Source organism: Rhododendron vialii, chromosome 12a (assembly GCF_030253575.1).
Source record: "Rhododendron vialii isolate Sample 1 chromosome 12a, ASM3025357v1".
Classification (NCBI taxonomy): domain Eukaryota; kingdom Viridiplantae; phylum Streptophyta; class Magnoliopsida; order Ericales; family Ericaceae; genus Rhododendron; species Rhododendron vialii.
The window spans coordinates 11,327,197-11,350,781 of record NC_080568.1 but is presented as its reverse complement, the minus strand read 5'-3'; the positions used below and the strand labels follow the sequence as shown (position 1 = coordinate 11,350,781).

The 23,585-nt window shown below is 35.9% G+C and overlaps 1 long non-coding RNA gene across 2 annotated transcripts; it reads right to left on the bottom strand.

The window, feature by feature from the left end:
- Positions 1 to 9,323: 9,323 nt before the first annotated feature.
- On the bottom strand, positions 9,324 to 17,524 carry LOC131310919 (uncharacterized). Of its 2 annotated transcripts, none has more exons than XR_009195342.1 (4): positions 16,955 to 17,524; positions 12,036 to 12,206; positions 11,015 to 11,348; positions 9,324 to 9,581 (listed from the first exon to the last, which is right to left on the bottom strand). It is a non-coding gene; the product is annotated as an uncharacterized LOC131310919 (long non-coding RNA). The 2 variants fall into 2 exon arrangements; XR_009195341.1 differs by lacking the exon at positions 9,324 to 9,581 and adding an exon at positions 10,892 to 11,014 and having other exon boundaries at positions 11,205 to 11,348.
- Between the last annotated feature and the right edge of the window lie 6,061 nt (positions 17,525 to 23,585).

Below are 23,585 nucleotides of genomic sequence, written 5' to 3'. Positions count from 1 at the left end.
CTTATTCGTTGTTCACATAATTGTTGACAATATTAACGTAGTCTTTGGCATACAAGGTTATTTGAGAATATTTGTGATTGATCGAAACCCTTACTTTTATTGTCGTCGATTCGTTGACTCCATAATATTATTGTGACTATGCAACGACACGGAGAATATTCCTGGTGCAGGTGACTCCGGCTCGCTATTGTTCTTTTGTGTTTGGGACCATAGATTATGTTTATATTTGTGAAAATCCAAGGAGAAGACCCGTGAAATATCGTGGTGCCTTTGGCCACTAGGGAAAAAACTTGTGAAATACCATGTGACTCTAGTGCTCAACGGATAGGGAAAAGACTTGTGAAATACCCTGTGACCCTACTCTGAATCGGCTTAGGGAAAAGGCCTCAGGCGCCATCCTGTGGTGACTCTAAGTACGGTGTTGGATCCAACGGGCAAAGCCCTGAGAAAATATTTGGCATTTGGTACTTGGTAGTTGGAAGATATGGTTCCTACTTTGGTTTGGACTACCTCATTATTGTTGTTCCTTGTTCTGATATTGTTGAGCAGACTATTGGTATAAAATGGTTGTTATCATTGTTGGATTGTTGTTGTGATAATTCGGGATTCAGTCATCCATCTTTCGATACTATTTGCTGAGCCATTTACTTCGTTAGTTTGTTGGTATTATTCGTTGAACCTTCGACCTTCCTTAATTTGACACCATTTCTTTGGAGCCCTTGTTATCATTGATTTATATGTATGCCACTTTGTATTATCACCCTTAGCATGCTTAACTACTCACTGAGCTTGTCAACTGACGGATTTATTCCACATTTTTTTCAGATTAGTTCATGAAGCGTTATAGTGGACTCTGTGGCTTTGTCGGGACCTTTTGTTTGGACCTCTAGGGCGTCTTCATTTTTATTACTTTTCTATTGTCAAAAAGCTTCCGCACTTTTATTTATTAGCTTCCGCACTTTTATTAATTGGCAGTTCATTGTCGAGTTTGGAGATTGAAAAATATGAGATATTGTGTCATTTGCTTAAGAAAAACATTAGTTTGGAGTTGCGCATTTTATTGTAATAAAATATCCTGTTTTTGTTTATTTGTTTCGAGTTGGTAAAAATATTTTTAATTAGGCTTCGGTTCCCATGATTGCTTCATAGTGCACAGCTGGTCATGCTCCCGGATTTGGGGCGTGACAATTATCTTGTCCACAAAATGAAAACTTAAAAAAAATACATTTTCTTAAATAAAAGTTCACATGTTTTTTGATAAATAAGGATAACTCATTGACATCTAATAACTAACGGCAAAAAGTTTTAAAAAAATTCAACATGCATTACTTTTAACGTATCATCTTGCGGGTGGGACAATTTTTTTGGAATGGAGAAAATATTGTACCCCTATCCGTGGGAGCTGATCCAAATCTCCCTGCATTTTATTTATTTATTTTTCCCTTTTTCGCTCTTATAATTCAGAAATCTTCAAATTTATTGGGCTGGTGAGACCTAAACCAAGGTTGAAGCCGCAAGAGGTCAAACTTGTCAGCCACCAAAGTACCAAACAACCCAATGCGATAATGCGACCCAGCAACAAAATCTCAACGGAGATGTCTCAGTATTCTAGGACACGGTGCCGGCCTCCAATGTTTAGGTTGCTCAAGTCCGATTCCAAGCTTGGTTATCCACATATTATTAAGTTAAAAAAATAGAAAGACATACAAGTCAAAAAAAAAATCAACGTTACATTTTGCTTTTAGCTAGCTTGAATTACATCAAAAAATTCAAATCAAAATATAACCTCGGTTATATTATTTTATGATTACCACGATCCAATTCAAAGTAAACAACTTCTCCTTGCATTTCTTGAACCAAATTAATTCTTTGATTAAGTCATCGTACTTTAACTTCATGTACTCATTTTCAATTGAGATCATAGCCAATTCACTTAATCTCTTGTGTGACATGATTGTCCGAAGGTAAGTTTTTACTGACTTCAACTAAGAAAAACTCATCTCCACCAAAGCAAATGTAACAGGAATATTCAACTATATCGATAAACAACCACATATCATTTGAAAACTACCATCTTTTCAATAAAACCTTATAATCACACAATTGAGAAATACATCTGAAAAAGTTTGAACTTGATTAAACTAACTCTCAAAAAATTGAACAAGGAAAAATCATTTATAGCAAAATAGCCTACTAAGGTTAAAAATAGTGAGTAAGATTTATAACTATAGACATTTTAACATCTTTATGTATCAGGTATTGTCGAAAGGAATATGAAAGTAAAATAATTTGACCAAAACATAAAAAGATATATTACAATAAAGTTTAATTTACCAAATAAACCCTTTAACTTTTAATAATAGAAATCATATGAAAAAATTAAACAAAAAGAAGTAATAGTAAGGGGATTAAGCAAATAAACAAAAAGAAAATGTTTATAATAACAAAGATAAAGGGGGCAGCCCTTGGGCGGATCAAAAAACTAGAAAAGGAGACTACAACAGTAAGACACAAACCTGCCCATATTCAATGAAAACATATGGACATACCACTGGGCCAAACTCCTCATCAGTTACTTTTATGCGCTAACTTATATATTTACTACTGCATGTTCGTACCTGCCTGAAGGCACAGCGCAATGCATTCTAAATACAGTCTAAATGAAGTATCAAACTCTACTTTTCTGATGTTTTTTTTTGAAAAAGTGTTGTTTTTAACTCCACTCACATGGGGTAAGTTCCATGCACGTGTATATCCCATGTAAGATGATATAAATATATTAAATGAAATTTTGATAAGTCACTTTCTAAGTACATTGAAAATCGAAATACATGCACATATTGGATCATGCTCAGATTCAAGCGGACCGTACCAATTTTATTATAATAACATACCCCGCATGACTAAGAGGCTAGTGGAATCGCTCAGATGTGATCAACTTTTCATAAGGGATAAAAAATGTACACACCCTTCAAGTGAAAAATAGGGATAGTATTAATACCCGTTTTGTAATCGTAAGAAAAGTAGATTTAAAAAAAAATAGGGATAGCATTAGTACCCGATATGATATCCCATCTGCAAAATCGGACATCAAAGTTTCTTTTCAACCGGTTTCGAATTAGTGAGTTCTCCCATTTTTCTTAATTTATTCTTCTTCGTTTCGGATCAAAATAAAATTTTCAAACCAAGTAAAAGAAAAGATTGCACTTATGTACATCAAAGTTTCTTTTCAACCGATTTCGAATTAGTGAGTTCTCCCATTTTTCTTAATTTATTCTTCTTCGTTTCGGATCAAAATAAAATTTTCAAACCAAGTAAAAGAAAAGATTGCACTTATGTACATCAGATACTAAAACCATAACTCTTGAATGAATCGTAAAAGCATTGATCCTAATATGAAAATTAATACCCTGTGTTTTGCCCCATAGCCTCATAATCTTTGAAGATGATTCAATCATTAATATAGCAGTGAGTACCCTAACTACTGAAGCACATTCACAAAACAATTTGCAACACCACCACAATAAGATAATGCATTTTTGCAAACCCCTCTTTCCTTGAGCCATGGCCAGTTTTACTAAGATGGACTTGCACCCACTCCAACCATTGTTATCCTTTAATTTCAAAGCGAAAAAACATGAGAGTAGCCATCTGCAACCACAATAAGCGTTGAAATCAATTTCGAAAATCAGCCCCATTAATTTAGAATTGTGTTAGGCCAATTTAGAACTCAAAAATCCAAACACGGTACCCCAACTTGTAGCTTATACTCCCTCCGTCCTTTTTTAAGTGTCCTACTTCGTAACTCCAACTTATTAAAAAGACATCATCATTACACATTTCACATTAACTTTAATATCTACTTTCTCTACTTACCCCCTATGGAGACATCATCATTACAATTTTACTCACTAACTTTTCAAAATGGAATCTACTTTTGGGGGCAAAATGGAAAATACACCAACTTTTACCCACTAATTTTATAAAATGGACACTTATTAAGGGACAGCCCAAAATGGAATACTGGACTCTAAAAAAGGGACGGAGGGAGTACTATAAAGAGAATGAACTGAGTGAAACTACCTTCTAATGCACGGTACTCACGGGAACGACCTTAATGGTTTAGATTTTAGCATCACAATAGCTGCAAAAAATAAAATAGAAAACCCATAAAATCAGAACTTAAAACCAACATAACTTAAAAGTAGGATATTACAGTAAAAGATATAAAAAAAAATTATAAATTGAGCTAAAGAAAGCTAAAGATAAACTTGATTGTGATTTCGCATTTACACTACTAATTTGAAACACCAAAGGAATCCATTTTCATAGTAGCATAGACGAATCACATTTGCTAGATAACCTTACATATCTGCAGAACATGATAGTAAAACCTGACCATGACCATTAACCAATAATAATGACAATTCACAAAAAAATAACTCTAGATTCTCATTCCCAATTTGAGTTCATAATTTCTAGAAAACTCAAAAGACCCGATGTAACGCCCATGAATTTTGGTCAATAAAAAATTTCGTTAAATATTTGAATTTTATTTGAATTACTTATTTTCTCTTGAGTGGCTATATGATTTCTTATTAATTTTTGTCGTAGTTAGATTTCGGTCTCGACTAGAAACCTTACTTGACCATTTAGTTAGTTTCTAACCAACTAGTTGGAGGAACCAAGCAACCAACTCACCTAGTTACTAGATGAACCTTTTGGACCTTTTGAACCTTTTGACTTTACCCATTGGTCCATAATGGTTAGGGTAATTTTTGCCCATTGGACAATAAACTTTTTAAAAGTACATGTAGTCTTTCAAAATATTATTTTAAAATAAAAAGTACTTTCACTCTTTTGACCATTGGTTATTAACTGCAAGGAGAACTATTATCCATTGGGTAATAACCGTTAGGGAAATTAGTGACCATTGGGTAATAGAGTCTTTGACCAAATAAAGTACCGATGTGACTAGGGAACCTTCCAATAAAGTTGATTTGACTAGTCAACCTTTTCAACCCTAGAAATTACTTATTTATTTTTTTATTATTATTTTGGTTTTATTCTTTATCCTTTGGACAATAAATGTTAGGAGAACTATTATCCATTGGATAATAGAAACCCTAAATTTTATATTCTTTGCTAGAATATCAAGTACTCATAAATGGAATTTTATAATTTCCTAAAAGGACAATTTTGATTATTTTATTATAAAAAGTTGCCTAGTTACTATTGTCCATTGGATAATAAAAGTTAGGATATTTATTATCCATTGGGTAATAGCCTTATTCTTTCAACTAAGTACAAGGGTTTAATAAACTAGTCTTTTTCAAAAACCCCATGGGATGAGGTACAAATATTTTATTATGCTAGTACTTGGTAGTCTTTAAAAACCTAAGATTTTCCTAAGTACTCCTATATTATTTTATATTGGGATTTTGTACCCAATTGGATTAATTTATTGGGGAGTTGATCTTCCTAGAGTACATTAGTACACTAGTTTATTTATTTAAATGGGATATGTGCCTAATTGTAATTCTTTATTTGGGTATTTGATTTTGTAAATCTTGTACCTTTGTACTTTCTTATTCTTCTTGTCATATATATATATATATATATATATGTAGTGTACTAGGAGAGAGAGAGAGAGAGGAGAGAGAGGCCGAGAGAGAGAGAGAGGAAAGAGAGAGGGAGAGGGGAGAGAGAGCCGAGAGAGGAGAGAGAGGGAGAGAGAGAGAGGAGATTTGATGTGTACATTTATCCTTGATCTTCTTTGTACTTCAAATCCTTGGGAAATATTCTCCTAACCAAACTTAACTTCCCATTGTACTTATGATTTGTTTAGTACCCAAAATCTTGTACCCCTTGTCTCCTATCCTTCCAACAAATCTCCCATAGTCCAATCCAAGGACTAACCTAGCCTTGCAAGCTACCTTAATTATGCCTAAGTCTATTTTGCCTAATGACAACCTATGATGGACCTTTATGACATAATCCTAGCCTTTATTAGCCTAAGATTTTGACTACAAGCTAGACCTAGGTTATAATTACCTAGAAAGGCTAAAGATCTTAGTTGGTTTCATAGCCTTACACCTAAGATTTGGCCTAAGATTGGAGAAAGGGCTATGACTTGGTTGAAAGGTTGATTTGACGACTTAATGAAGCAAATCCATGGAGGATTTAGAGAGAGAGAGGGCCGGCCATTAGAGAGGGAGAGGGAGCCAAGATTTTGCCTATAAATAGCACCCCATGCTTCTCATTCAACTCACACCTTCACCTAGCAACTTCTCTCTCTAGAAAAATCTTGTTCTTTCTTTGTTCCTGCTTAGTTCTTCTTTGTTCTTGAGTTCTTCAAGAAACTCAACCTAAGCCGCCACTAAACCGCCACCCGACCACCCTTCGATCCATAAAGTAGAGTAGTGTTAGTCAAGAAGAAGTTTCGAGAGAAACCATTCTTTCGAAGCTCCCAAAGGCATATCGTAGGAAGTTACTCCGTCCGACCACCGACGTACCTTTCGTAGCCGCCCTACCGCCAAGAAGTAAGGTAGAACCCCTTGCCCCTAACTCTACGTATAGAACCGTATGATAGAAAGTAGATTATCCTTAACGGATTCGAAAGATAGAACTTATCGTTTGTTTATAAGTATTTGTATTTTGATCTTTAAGATGATTAATGCATATATGAGTTGCTTGTATTAATTATGGTGTGATAAAGCATAAGTGATTTCACTCCAAAGACGTCCGTACATGTGGCGTTGTGCTTTGAATAAAGCATAAGTGATACACTCCAAAGGCGTCCATACATGTGGCGTTATGCTATAAGTAGTGATTGAGCGTGATAAGTAATATAGAATTGGATGATCTGGTTAGAATGTTTCATGCTTACTTTTGTCCTACCGCGGAGTCTTTGCATGTAACGAGACACGAGAATCGAGAAAGTAGAAATATGACACCTAGGGTGTGAGTAATGAAAGGAAATGTTTTTCGAGGAAGGAAATATTTTAAAACAACATAATGACCGATTTCGGGTGGCATTATGTGAGTTGTGTGTGTGCGTGTGTAAAAGACGTGTTTTGAAAAGGTTTTGAATTTTCGAAAACCGCAATGTGGCCGGACGTGGTAGCCCATTGTGTGATGTGTGTTGAAAACCCAATGAGAACCCGGAGCGGCGGAATCATTGTGGGGATACTCGGGAACCCGGAGCGGCGGAACCGAGGTTTTTAGATTTCGAAAACCCCAATGGGAACCCGGAGCGGCGGAACCATTGTGGGATACTCGGGAACCCGGAGCGGCGGAACCGAGGGTTTTGAAATGTGTGCGTTCCCATGGGAACCCGGAGCGGCGGAACCATGGTGAGGTATAGCTTGGTTATCCGCGGTACGGAGCCAATGCAAATGTTTTTGTGTGCCAATGGGAACCCGGCGCGGCGGAACCATTGTGAGGATACTCGGGAGACCGGCGCGGCGGAACCGAGGTTGGGTGTGTAGCTTGGTTATCCGCGGTACGGAGCCAATGCAAATGATTTTTGAAAGGTTGGGTGTGTTTAAACAAAGTGGTTTTTGAAAGGTTGATTTGTAAATGAAAATGTTGACACAGTCTACGATGAGTCGCGTAGGAGAAACAAAGAAAATCTTGGACACCAACGATAGTTGATTAACGAATGTGGATGTGTCATTGTTAGCTGTGTATACATGTATCATGTGGAAATCGATGTTTGTTTAACCTGTTGTTTGTAAGTTATGGGTTAGCGGGTATGGGATTACTCTGCTGAGCTTTGTAGCTCACGGTGTTGCCTTTTTGGTGACCCTGACATATTATATCGGTGGTGACGCTGGTATAATGTGTCAGATTTTGTAGATAATCAGGGTAAGCAGATCACCGTGGAGGCTTTTGAAGCTGAGGAGCTGGCAAGAATGGAGGAGCAGGAGGAGCTGTAGTTAGGAACCCTAGAACCCCCTCCATTTGTGTAAATATTAAACTCTTGTGGGAGTTTTGTTGTAATAAGAGTCAGACTCTATTTTGAGGTTTTTAATGAAATTGTCTTTTTAACGTACCCAAAATTCGGGGCGTTACACCCGAACTCCGAACTTGAAGATTGAATCATGAAGGGAGTGAATTGATTTAAAATACCTAGATCTGGAAGCTTGTAGAAGTGACTCAATTGGCTTTTATGATTCCAGTAAGAACTTAAAAACAGACTACCTAAGGGGAAACAAATTAAAGCAACAAAGTTACACCAATACAAAAAAAGGGAGCTATCTATTGAAAGGGAAAAACTTCTAAAGAAAGAGTAAAATAAACTCAAACCTGCAACCACAATAAAACTTTCAGCTGCTGGGAGATCTCAAAACACCTAAACACTGGAAAAACAAACACGAAAACGATAAGAAAATTGCGTTGATTACCAAAATAACAACATGAATAATCGATAATATGGCTATGCTATAGGGCAATAACTCTTTATGAGCTTTCAAAAGTTATCATTTTTTAGGAGAATTGAAGGAGGAAATTCAAATTGTAGGCTAAATTTTGGGATCAATTATTGAACATTTGTCTCCATTACCTTATTGCTCTATTTAAAACAATTCCTAATTAGGAGTATAATTTAAGATCAATGCGTAAATTTTTTTTTATCTATAATCTATTTCCTACATTTGCAATGGCCAATTTGGATATAAAGTCCTTTTAAGCAAAAAACGTGAAAATTCATGAATTTTATTTACTATATAATATCGTTGACTCCACCATTAGAATGTAAGGAATGCATCGTAATTTTTTCGTAATTTTTTTTTCAATTCAGCCAGCCGTCTTGATTTATGATTCTACCATATTAGGAGATGTTTCCTTTCTATTTACCTATCTCCTTAATGATTTTACCATACTAATGTCAATTCAGCCAACCTTCTTGTTCTCTGGTAATACAAATCCTAGAAATTTAGGATTCTGAAAATAAGGAAAGAAAAATATGCTTGAATGGTTTCCTAATGGCAACGATTATGGCAGATATTGTTTTCTTCTTACATCCATGATATATATTATTTAATTCTTAAAAGTAAAAAAAAAATTCATGGAATAGGAAAGGTTTCTCAGCCGTAGGATTTATGTATATAAATCCAAAGATTCAAAATAATCAATTGAAAAAGGAAGGGGGATATGTTTAGTCTTCTCCCCTATCGGAAACATGTAAAACTTATAAAACCTAAAAGAAATGTAGAATGAAGGGTCCAGATTTATGCACAAAGAGGGATAAATCTGAACCGTTGGTTATCTATTGGATTCAAAAGCAGCTCTGATTCAAACAATTAAATAAAGGACTCGCGTGCAATGTATGAACCCCTGCCCAATGAAACTAACTATGCAGAAAAGAATAACTCAAGCATATTCATTGACTTGTTCAATTTGAATCAGCAAATAAAGACGGTCATGGAACATGCTAAAGCCAATTCTAAACATTACCATTGAGCATGGCAATAAAACGGTAAAATCCATATCCTCGAGCGTGGAAAAACACCCCGTCTTGCTTCCATAGATGCTAGTTGTCCTCAATCTCATTCGTATCCCTAAATAAAATACAGTTCCTAAAAATGATAAAAGATGATCCATTTAGTTTATAACCCAACTAAAAAATCCAGCTACGTAGGAATGAAATTGAAAACCAATATGGTAATCCCTCATGAAAAGTAAAGATAGCATCCAAAAAAAGAAGAAGAAAAGAATCAGACCTATCATTCCAGTAACTTGCATATAGAAAATAAACAAAATTTTCTTCCCAAGTATGTCCATATAACATTACGCAGAGAAGATATAAAATACATTAGGTATAGTATATCAGCCAAATGACCATAGAGAAATCTATACAAAAAGATTAAACACAATTGAAACTTCGTGGTAATGAATTTAGATCAAACCCCAAAAATTAAACCTAAACTTGGAAATGCATATTTCTTGATAAATTTGCATTACCAAGTATGTGTGCTATGTGAATGTCCAATGATATATGTTGAACACTGATCTCATACCCCTGAACGGAGCGTCGGACACAGGTACTTGGCATTTAGACGGATACATTCAACATTGCAATCAGCAAATCAACTCTTAACACCAACATCAAATCTAAATGGAAATGTTTGTTAAATTTAACCTACAGCTTGAATACTACTATTCACACTTCAACAACTACAACATAATTCCCCTATCTAAACAAAAACCAAATACGTAACGATCATCTAACCATTCTAGACTAACAAAGAAAGTCGAGTTGGAGATGTTGAGATGGAGTGACGGACAACACCGTAGCTTTAAAATATTTCCATTAAGTCTCCTATGGACCTATGGTCTTCCCAATCAAATGTAATGGGATTGCATGACGTACAAATCATAAGGTTGTGATATTAACAACACTTTAAAGCTATCATACAAAATGATCAAATGTCTTTGTTATTAACCCGCCCTGGTATTAGTCTCACCACATCAATCTTGGCCCTATAACACCTTCTTTCTCTTACTACCCCGTCCCGGTATTAGTCTCCATCCCGGTATCAATCTTGGCCCTATAACTTCTCATTGACCTTTTATATATATGTGGTATGAAAATCCCCGTTCAATTTTGCACACACCTCTCCCTTCAAATATCTTATCTTAACTACATAAAAGAAAATACGCCAAAAGAAAACGCGATATTGAAAAGTTAATTCATTCTAATTTTCATTATGATCTCAACAAGAAAATCATAGTAATCAGACAAATAGCCACCAATAACCCTCGAGAACAGAAAGCGCGACATTGATAAATTCCTTCAATTTCCTTGTAATTTCAGCAAGCAAGCATATATACCAATCAAACAAACATCAAAACCTAACCATTACGCACATGGGAAAAAAATCATGCGTATTGGAGCAGAAATTGCTTAGCACCAAAGGATTCCGCAAAGAGATCTAGATTAACTCTACGATTGGCGCCAACATGGACCATTGGTTAGAAAGTGCACCTTAAGAAAACTGACGGAACCCACCTGAAGATGATGACTCATATGAGTTTCAAGCTATAAAACATCATTAGCACCAAAAAAAAAGGTGAATCTCATGTTGTTATTTCCATTCCAGCTAGATATTAACCACTCACCGAGCAAAATTATAAACCAATATTGTGATCAACTACAACCATGTTGTGTAAAAGAGGAGTTCGGGTTTCAAGATCCATACCTTTCGTGTGAGGGATGAGACATCGCACGACAAAAGAAGGATGGAAACTTAATCGAATTTTGCCGGAATTTCAATGGTCAACCTTAATCTGTGGTCGGGGCCAAACCCTACCAGATGTCGCCATAAACTCAGAAAAGGTAAATTCTGTAAAAGAAATTAACAGTCATAAGCCAAAAGAAAAAACAGGAAAGCAAGAACGAAAGATAATATCCATAACAAATTTAGACGAGTCCATGAAAGAGATATATCACAAAATTAACTCCTTTTTTATTGGTAAAATTACTAAAAAAATAAAAATAAAATAATAATGCCATCGACCACCATCTTAGCTCCAAATTCCAATGAGTACTGCTATGGGTACATATCGTATGTACATATCATGCACATATGAAATTTGTGGGGCCCAACTCGGGTCCCACAGAGATGATTCGAACCGTTCATTATTTTTAAAATATTTTTTTATACAGCCTTGTAAAAAATCAGCCATTCCCGATATCGGTAAGGATTTTTCTTGAATTTGTATGAGCGAAACTAAGCAGTTAAGTAGTTTCGATCCTACAAATTTTGAAAAAATCCTTACTGATATTGAGTTGAGCTGATTTTTATAGGGCTCCATAAAAAAATGTTTTAAAAATAATGGGTGGTTCGAAACATCTTTGTGGGACCTGAGGTGGGCCCCACAAAACCCATATGTGCACAATATGTACATGCTCGTATGTACCCATAGCTTTTTTCCAATCATGATACTAACTACTAAGCAAGCCAAATGAACCAACCATTTGGCTAAATAAAGGGAACTTCTCTGTCTATATGGGTAGGTTGGGCTTTTACCTTATGAAAAAGAAACAGATGCTTCAAGGAATTGAAAGTTGCAAATTGACGTAGTCCGTGGTGGTGCCGCATATCGCCATTTGGAGTCCTTAACGGCAATGTTGACTCAATGCATGAGCGAGCTAGGAATAGGGTCGAGCGAATATTTGCAACACTTATAAGAACAGTACCCTTTACCAAAAAACAAAAGTTACAATGTGGCTAATGAATATTTGCAGTATGTGATTTGCTCCTAATTCAATATCCAACAACAGAGCAATAATTAATAAATAGCCCCTCATGACCAGTACTTTTCAATGGGTTTTGAAGAATAACAGAAAAATTATGTCTTCTTCATAACACAAACTCATAGAAAATTGACCATTTTTTGGATGATTGGACTTGCATCATAATATCCAGTACTTTGGTATGAAAAAACAAAGCCGACAGGATTTAAAAAAACCAAAGAGTGCAGTCACATTAAACACACTCGATGTTAGGTTGAAAAGGAACCCAATCACGTTAGTTTTCTCATTAGTGATTCAACCCCATGAAGCCCACGAATGAGAACCATGACTCAAAATAGACATCAACAAAAGTTACATACACTGGCTGCCACCGACCTAAAACCAACTAAAACCAAACTAAATACAATTCCATTGCTTGATCTAATAGAGATAATGGGCTTCGATAGAGCTACACCCACTGCCATACCACTCGTTCCCAGTTTTGGTCCTAAACCGTACCAATTATGGTTTCCCTAACACCCAAAATCCCAACTCGCAATACTAACAATTGAACAACACGGGGGAAGGGAGCATGAAAGAGGATATGTCTCAACTTTAACAATTGAGCAAAGACCTTCTGATTAAGTACAATATAGAATAAATTTTTTGTCTCACTATATTCACCACCAAAAATACAGTATAGAATGTATTAATGCTTTTGTTCTCCATGACAATCCACAAAAACCATAACATCATCAAAACTAAATGAGTATAGGATCCAATTTACCCAATGAGCACATAGGACGTTCTGACAGATCGCCACATTGTAAACAAATAGTGTCTGAAAAGAGAATAATAACAAAAGAAAATTTCAAATTAGGGCCACGACACCACATGAGATTTTTGATAAAAATAATTGACATAACAAAATATAAATAAGAGAAAAATCACCGATATTGGACTTTTAATATAATCCTTCACTACCACTCTAATAGCACAAAATTCATAGCACTATTCGTGAAAGAAAAAAAAAATCAAGCATCAACCACATGTGGAACTTTTAATCTAATCCTGTAAGAAATATTTTAGGGCCCACCTAGTCACATGTGTGATTATAGTTTGTTGTCCACTTACATTATATGTAGTGGTGGTTTCAAAAGCTTTTGGCTTTCCACTATCTCCATAAGTGTGTTCCATGATGGAAGGAAATTATAAGGTTTTCTAAAGAAGATAAAGGGTCCTTAACCTAGCATCTATTTAAGCCTTTGACATCCATCACTCAAGGCACTCAAGTCATGCATAGGTTAGAAGACACCTAAATCTAATACGTGTGTATTTGGTGTTCAACTTGAACAACAATGGCTAGAGGTTAGTTTGATCTAATTTCCGCTGAGTATACCGGTATGGTATTGGTATTATTTATCTTATATGTGGTATCAGAGCAACCTCTAATCCATGTTGTTTAGTATACGGATCTTAAAGTTCCTGCATATGCACACATGTTTTATTTATCCCGTTTGCGGTAGGACATGATCAGACTGCAGTCATAATTAAATACTTGAAAAGTGATTTCTGTTTTGCTCTACACTCTTTGGTCAGATATGGTGAAACAAAATATGATCGCATACGGTCGGTGGTTTGTGGTTATGATCGTTCCTGTTCCTTCACATGCTAGTTTGCAGTAATGTGGTCATAAAGCTTTTTATATTTCATGTATCCAGTGGATCAAATTCTCTGACTTTTATATAGTACTTCATTCCAAGATCTTTCACAATTACTTGGTGATAGAAGAATTTGGTCTCACACGACATGTATTTCATGAATTTGCTGCTATTTGTTGATTGTGAAGGATAGTTTGGATTGAAATCACTGGTATTCCTTTACTGGTCTTGGAATATTAAGAGCCTAGTTTTGCTCGACAATTAACAACAAGAAAGAGCAATTTTCTATTGCGTGATATTTCGAGACACCGCAACTATGGGATCTAGGCATCAAGATAAATTCAAGTTTAGCATGTGCAAACCTATTTGGTTCTACGTGGACGTATTGGTTGATTCTGCTTATGGTAAGAATTATTTGGGCACTTGTTCTACCAATATGCCTTGATGTTTTCTGCATATTCAGATTATGTACACTAAAGTTTGATTTCATTTAAGCCCATCTTGCTTACTATGCATGATTGCGATCTGTGTTCGAACTTTGATCATGAGATCAACTCATGGTATCGGGACTCAGGAGTGGATGTTATTGGGGTTTGTCCCATTAAAGTTCAGTTCATGCCTTTTAGGATGACTTGGACGTCGTAACATTTCGAGATTAGCCACAGCATCTTGAAATATTATGGTGTTCATATTAAGAATTGTCACGTGGATAGCCATTGGGCTATATGTGTTTGTGTTATATGGCATCTACCATTAAGTTTGAATTAATAAGATTAATTATTTTTACCCACAGGAGAATAATTAATTTTATTAGTAGTTTGTTTGGGACAAAGTGAAAAATTCCACGTGAAAATAGAAAATTCTCCCATTATTGTGCGTTTCATGTTGATGTTTGAAATTCGCTAGTCTTCTTGTTGCAGTGAAGTAGATTTAGTGCGTGTTGCAGCCTTTGCCCACAGGGAGGTTTGAATTTACTTTGTTTGAGTTAAAGATTAGCATAAAAGTTGAAGTTAATTCATGAAAATAAAAACCCATGCGAGGAGGTTGTTATTTTTGTGATTTATGTTGAGTAAGATAATCATTTGAAAGTCGAGAATAAACTTTTCCTATGCCCACAGGTATGGAGAATTCGTTCTCATTATTTTGATCATTTATCTTCTTCATAAAGTGATGTAAATTCATGCGTGATGCACCTCTACCCACAGAAAGGTTAGAATTTACATATAAATTGAAAATCATTATTTTTTGATTGTTGTAGCCATTTGTATTGCTTATAAAGTTGCTTCTTGTATTCCGCTATAAAGTTGCGGAAATTATATTGACTATCTAGAAATTCACTTTTCTCTGATGCATGGGTCATGATTTTGCGTTATGTGAATGAAGCGTCTATAATCACATGATCAAGTGCGCAAAATAAAAGTTGAACATTAATAGTGGGAGAGATTTAACCCCTTAGGATTAATGTTCAAAGTAATATATCCATTTGGAGTTCTTTCTCTATACTAGTGATTTAAGGACTATTTGAAGATCCAATATAGTTTTGGCTTGGATAGCATCGGGAAAAGAGTTTTGCCCGAGAAAAAAAAAAGGTCTCTCTCTTATATTAGAAAAAAAAAGAATACTCCGTAAGGTTAGTGGGAGTATATACATTTTTCTAGGCTATATGGATATTGGTCAAGGGTTTACTAGATCAATTTCCAAGTGAGCATGATATGAAGTACTAGAAGGCTACAAATAAAGGTTATAAGGTACTTATAAAGAACCGAGAATTTTTAAGTTGATTTACATGCATCACAATCATGTCTTGAGTTGCTATTTTCTATGAATGTAGAAATTAGTGGGAGCTTTGCATGAAACTAGATAGCATGTAATAAAGGGTCTCAAGTTGTCGATATTATATTGAGACCATTACTAAGTTTTTTCGGCTATAGTTTCTTCTCTAAGATAAAGATAAAGGCCGAACAAAGAATATCGATGCAAAGTAACTCGTAAGGAGAGAGACTATTCAAAAAACGCTTTTCGTGATCATTGAGCATAAAGTATTGAGCTAATTCTTGCCGGCAAAATAGTGTATGTCATGTAGTGGATATATGACATGTTAGCTCATTTTATAATGTTTTCTCTCATTTGTTGCTCAATTGGGATTTGTCACACTATGAGTGTTCTTAGAGAACGGAGATGTACATGTGCATATAAGGTAAGAAGTACGTATAAAGTTTATCCGTTGGGATAAATAAAGAGGACCCTAAATGACTACTAGTTAGTTATTTATCAAGTTTATCTTATTCGGTATTGTCCGATACTTGTTGGAAAGTGTCACGCATTGTAATACATGGAAGGGAATGGCCTATTAGTTACAGCAACACCGCTATGATTCATGTTTGATATTTTTCAATGGAGTATGAGGTTTTCTAAATCCAAGGATATGGGCAATTTCAGTTACATGGCCACATTAAAGTATTTATCACTAACGTAATATACATGTGTCTCGTGGGCCAGTGGGAGAATGTAAGAAATATTTTAGGGCCCACCTAGTCACATGTGTGATTATAGTTTGTTGTCCACTTACATTATATGTAGTGGTGGTTTCAAAAGCTTTTGGCTTTCCACTATCTCCATAAGTGTGTTCCATGATGGAAGGAAACTATAAGGTTTTCTAAAGAAGATAAAGGGTCCCTAACCTAGCATCTATTTAAGCCTTTGACATCCATCACTCAAGGCACTCAAGTCATGCATAGGTTAGAAGACACCTAAATCTAATACGTGTGTATTCGGTGTTCAACTTGAACAACAATGGCTAGAGGTTAGTTTGATCTAATTTCCGCTGAGTATACCGGTATGGTATTGGTATTATTTATCTTACAAATCCCTCATCACACCTAAGCTCACTATGATTTGCCCAATGTCAAATCCAAGCTTTTGAAGCTCTAAGTTTTTAAAAATAAGCTGCTCGAGTCAAATGGCTCAATTATGGCCTTGACACTCTAAAGACAAATAACTATAAGTACATATCTATAGACAAATATACCCCTTTTGCCAGCGGAATACCAACCTGAAGTTCTGATGTTGACCGCCGACACTTTTGTCAACCCTTTGAAAATCCATTACTCTGTAGCCACTGTTCTTCTGAGGGTCAATTTTGATCAGATTTTAACTTCTAATTGCTACAACTAATAGGGGTGTTCGGAAAAAAAAAAATCTTACACAAACAGCCTAAAATTACGATTATGGAGAAATTGATTTCAAGGCGGGAAGTAATGCTAATTGGTTTTCCCTAACAAAACGCATTGGATTTACTATTGTTTTTTCTCATACACAGTCTCTAAGGGAGCAAGTTCATCTCAGCCATCAACAGGCTCAGCGAGAATTACACCAAAAGTATGTGTTTCATAGGGATTTCTGAAGCTGGAACCCACCAAAAATCCAAATCCAAGATAAAAATATAGTGGTTTAGTAATTTACCTTTGATCGATCAATTGAACTCGACAATAATGCGTCGGTGGATTTGCTCTTTCCGGTTTGGGGAGATTTTGGCTTACATGAATACATGTTGGTAGATGAGGCAGGGGGAGCGTGAGATGAAAGGTGCAGAGAGAGAGAGAGAGAGAGAGAGAGAGAGAGAGAGAGAGCCCTGAGATTGTGCCGGTTGGTGGTGCTAGCCTGCTAGGAGAGCGATCGGGGAGAGAGAGAGGGAGAGGGGGTCTGAGGGAGACGGGGAGTGTGAGCCGTAAGGTATATGGGAATAATGGTACAGCTAGGGTTTCCACAAAGTATGTTTCAAATTTTGGAAATCTAATCAAAATTTTGGCTTTTTTCGTTTTCCATTTTAACTTTGTTTTGTTTTTTTTCTAATTATTATCCTATCTTTGTCTTCAATCATTATCCTAATTCTTCAATTATTACTTTCATTTATCTCTCTATCTCTCTCTACTCATTACCTATTTCTTCAATCATTACCCTATTTCTCTCTCCATCAACTACCAAAACTAAAATTACCCAAAGATGGAAACCAAATAAAGCCATTAAAATTACATTTAGGATAATCCTTGGATGAATTAGGTATTACGGGCATGCCATTTTGTAGAATGGAGGGCGGAGATTTATGCAGAAGGAGGGGATAAATCTTAAGCGTTAGTTGTCTTTTAGATTCAAACACTTTCCTGTGATATTATATAAATTACAAACTTCATGGTTAAATTCTTTTTTTTTTTTGATTGCCCCATGGTGGGGGTTGCCCAAGCCCGGAGGCTTGTTGGGCTTACCGGGGGACCGGCCCTGCTAGGACATACCCCTTCGTCTCAAAAAGAATATTCAAAATTATAACTCACACATCTAAAGCAATTATTTATAATACTTTTCTGAAATCTTAAAAATTTTGTTTGACAAACTTGTTTTAGATCTATTAAACGAGATCTATATTGCATACAAAAAAAAAATTATACACTAAAACATGTAGATAATTTTTTTAGAGGTTTGAATAGTGATTTTGGACATCTTTTGTGGATCGGAAGAAATAATAAATCCACAAATACACTAAAATGACATTTATGAAATTAATGTTCGTGGTCTCTGTTTTTCTGAGAAATTTATAATTTATATTTATAATCTATTTTATGGGAAAAAAAAGAGTGAGGAGTGGAGTTTGAACCCTCGCCATCTGGAGTGATCATCACATGCCCTACTAGGAGCAAGTCAATGGCACACAATTTACACAAATGGCTCAAGTCATTCCAAAAATTGGCAAAAAACTATACGGCCATTTGTGCAGCCATAATTTTCACCCAAAAACCAAATAGTCCTTTCCTCCAATTTTTGCCACATCATCCAAAACCAAACAGTCCTTCCCTTCCATTTTTTCTCAAGCCATACCAGTTGTCGGAGCCGAAGGAGATTTGGAAAATCTATGAGTGTGTTATCTTTGTTTTAGGGTGTGTGTGTGTGAGAGAGAGAGATATATTCTTGAAAAAACATTGGAATCGAAATGGGTTTGAGGGAACATTGTTAAATATCTGATATCAAAATCTTTTCACACTCTCAAAAAATTATGGCAGAATCACATGCAAAGGGAAAAAGGATTTACTCCAACTGTAGATAAAGCGATTTGCTATACCTGCATTTGCGTTTGCTTAGCCAAGATGGAGAGAGAATGATAGATGGAAGTAGTAGGTGAAAGTTTGTAAGGAAAAAAAAAGAGAAATTATTGAAAAATGACCCGAGAATGATAGATGGAAGTAGTTGGTGAAAGTTAGTTAGGAAAATGATACAAGAGAAATTATTGAAAAATGACCCTACAAATGGTAATACACCATTGGTCCTATCATTGTCATTTTTTTTCTCGGCCAAATAACACTATTCAATATTGTGGGTCCTGCCATCACCTGTAAGAGGATTTAAAAAAATACATAAACTTTGATATGTCCCTTGCATTGATCGTAAGGACTAGAGATGCTTTAACATTGCTGAATTAGATGATAATTAAGTTTGTCAACCAAGATGATGTTTGCCAAAGGGCTTGTAGCCCAATGGTATTTCTTGGTCATTTCCTTGTGGGAAGTTAGGGTTTGAGCCAGTGGTGGCTCCAGAAATTTGTAGTAGGGTGTTCAAAAATTGCCTTAGCTGTACTAGTTAATTTATTAACCAATAATTTATCTACAAAATATCTTATATTAATATAAATAGTGCGGTCAAAAAACATAACCTTCATTCTAAAAAGACTAACTATAAGGCGAAATAAAAAGTTGAAAATATATACTACATTTTTTAACCGAAGCTTTTTTCTTTTTATTTCAAGAATGGAGGGGGTAAATTTTATAGTTGTCTTAGATGAGTTCTTATATTTTGTGCCAACGTTTAACCGGCGTAATCTGCTAAAATCATTTTGAAAGAAACAGTAGTGAGTATGTTGGGGCTGACCTTCTCATAAATATGTTGTTCTTTAGGATGACATGATAAAAATTTTCTATCATAGTCTTAAATTCAAGGAATATTATTCAAGTTAACGGAACTTTGCAATGTAGTTGAATTTTTTTTAAAATTTGTCCATAATTCTACAAGCTAATTAGACAAAAATAAATAAAGTAGTTATTGTTATGAATGCAAAATTAACACATTTAAACCATCGACAATAAAGAAGGAGAGAGATCGCTGAGCATAATACTTACATTGGTATATTATTTTTAGCAACAAAAAAAATCATAAATCTTTGAAAAGAGTACAAAGATTTAATGTATCACGGGCACACCAGCGAATGCCACCCGAGAACCAAACTCAAAGGAAAGCAAGGAGCCAACCAAAACACTAATATTCTTGTAAGCTTTATTTTAGGTAATTAATGTGTTAGGTGTTCAAATATGAATTATCTGGATTGATGGACTGTAATTGAATTTTGATTGAGTGTTCAATTGATTTTGAGTTGGGTGTTCAATTCTTTTTGGGTTGGGTGTTCAAGACTATTAGAATTAGGTGTTCATTGACATTTGAGTTGGGTGTTCAAAGCATGGCCTACCCTAAAATTTTTATATGTATTATAATGGGAAAAAAAAAAAATGAGGTGGTCATGTGACCATGGTGGCATGGCTGTGGAGCCGCTATTGGATGGACTGTAATTGAATTGTGATTGAGTGTTCAATTGATTTTGAGTTGAGTGTTCAATTCTTTTTAGGTTGGATCGATGTTCAAGACTATTAGAATTTAAAATTAGGTGTTCATTGGCATTTGAGTTGGGTGTTCAAAGCATGGACTACCCTAAAATTTCTATGTGTATTATAATGGAAAAAAAAAATTTGGGGTGGTCATGTGACCATTGTGGCATGGCTGTGGAGCCACCACTGGTTCGAGCCCCGTCAGAGGCGTTTGTGGTTAAGGGTTATGGACAGTTTTTGAACCCCCAGTGAACTAATTTACTAACTACCTCCTAACCTCCGCTGATATATAGTATTACTACCACTTGGCAAAAAATAAAAAAACAAGGATGATGTTTTTTTTTGGCAAGTATATGTCCAAGTAAAAACAAACCAAAACAACATGGGGCAAGGGAATATCTGTCAATAATTTATTTTAATCAACAGGTATATGTAATATTAACATGGGGAGATTAATAAGTATTTAATAACATGGAGCTCAAAATATAATTGAGATAAAGATGAAAGTGCAATTATAATTCTGTCGTGGGGTGAATTATAATTAGTGAAATAAAAAAAGAAATTCTGGTGGGATTAAAGTTTCTTATTTGCACTGGGAGCCCAAACTTATTATTTCTTAGGTCCCTAGCGTATCCCTATAGGCTATATATATGTCATTATGTTATCTAGTTTTTGATAGAATTTCAATACATACGAAATTAGGTTGTAAGAAAGAGAACACAGAGGCTGCGTAGGGGAATACGCTAGAAGATCTTAAGGTACGATCGAGCAGAATTCGTGACATACAGCAAGGTGAGCTGTAACAAGTTCAATTAGCGATCGTGTCGCGGGAGTTGAGGGAAAACCCTAGTTCCGCCTTGTAGGGTTTTTATTTTTTTATTTTGTCTAATTTGTAGGCGTTATTACTGGGTTCTGGAAATCGTTTCCCAACAGGTCATAAGTATTCATAATAACCATGAGGTCCTAATTGTCTTATGAAGTCAATACAAAGACAATGATCAAAATAGTCTCATTCAATACACACAAAATGTACTAGCACAATGAGTTGGAACAAGTACCATTCCTGTAATCAAGACAGATCTACTAAAATATTGTGTTACAGTGTAGACACCCCAATCCGGACCTCGGAGGATCTTTGAATGTCCCGATGATGAAATAAAGGAAACGATACCTTTGCGAGCTTGAATAAAGGACTCCCTCAAACCAAACAATCCAACAACCCAAAGACTCCCTCAACCCAAGAGCCCAAAAGCCTAAAATAACCCCAAAAGCCCTGGACTGGATTCTTAGTACCGTACGACACATCTCTACACCGTGCGGTGAAACATATTTCATTACGCCGTACGAGGTTATGAGGTAAACCGCACAGCATTTTGGATAAAGTTCTGACTGGATTAGCTAGCTGTCGGCCACGACCACTTGAGCCACAGCTACAAACTGGCTTAGCTGAAAAAGCACTTCTGGCTCGCCCAGAAAATACCTCCACCATTTGAATTCAAAATCCTTGGCTCCTGCCTATAAATACACCCCTCCACTCAAGGGAAAGGGGCCTTGAACCCTTTTTCTCTCTCATCATGCTTTCACACCCACTCCTCACTTCCAAGTCTTGAGAAAGTTTGCTCTAAAAACATTCTCTAGGCTTCTTCTTTCCAAAAGTACTCTATTTTTCTCCTCACCATTAAAGTGAGTCCTTTTACTCACTTCAAGATCCCAACTACCCAATATACCCATCTACCACGTACATCCACACATCTCTTTTCTCAACCGACCGTACCAACGCCCATCCACCATCATTTGTCCTCATCCAAGCTCAAGATCGAAGGTAAAAACCAAGTTTCCTTGGGTTAGGCTCGGTCCTGACCCTGAGGGAACTTTTTCTGCATTTAGGCTCACCCCTTTTGGTCAAATATTGATTTAAAATCTATTTTCGAAAACGAAAGACAGGCACTGTGCAAAATATACCATGCCATGCGGCATTCTGTTATGTCGCACAGCGTAGTATGTCAAAACGCACGGTCTTCCATTAATCTCTGTTAGACTATCTGGATCACGGCTGTTCTTCATCAGGCTTACTTGTATTAATGAGACGTTGTCATCAATAGCTTCAGAATAAGACCATATCTACAAGCCATGTTGTCACGCCCTGCTTTTTAAACATATTTTTAAAAAAGATACTAACAAAATAAAATAAAAATAACAATATTACCAAAAAGGTCCTTTGAGTTTAGCATAAATCGGAGAAAGTTCAAGTATCAAGGTTAACGGGCTGAAATAACAAAGTTAGTTACATTCTTCCAATGTCAAAAATAAACGTCAAAATACGGTTACAGAGCCATCTACCCAATTCCCAAAAGACTATCAGTGTAACTGTATAAATAACCGTCCAATAAGCTCACAAAAGATGCATTTTCTTTGCAGGCATACACTCCATGCAACAAGAACTAGTTTCCTTGATTTGTACCTGAAAATGTTAAGGAAGGGTGAGCTCACTAGCTAGCTCGTAGAGAAATCTTGAAATGAAATACATGAAAACATGTTATATTCAATTACCGAACAAGAGGCTCAATGAGGAAGGATATTAATCCAAGATACAGTTCAAAGTCTAATGACAAGCCAAACATTAGATTAACAACTTTATCTCTCTTTTCATTTCTCAAGCAACACAGGTCATACGTCTAGCCCAACCAATCAACAATGCGTGATATGTGATGCAAAGCAATGCACCGGGCAATGTTGGGCCCGCAACCCTACCAAGGTCCCACCAAGAAGGTGAACCGGGCTCCGTCCATATTGACATGAATTCCAAGCAGTGTTGGGTCCCGTAACCCTCATCGACATCCCACGAAGTGCCTGCGACTCCACATTCCGGACAGTATTAGGCCCCGTAGCCTTCGTCGACATCCGAAGTTGGATACGACTCCATCCATTGTCCATATGCTATGACATGCCACACCACGATGCATACAAAGCTTGATATCACACGTAGCCATAACACTCGAATCATAGGTCCATAAAAATCCTTCATTCAATCCATCCATAATC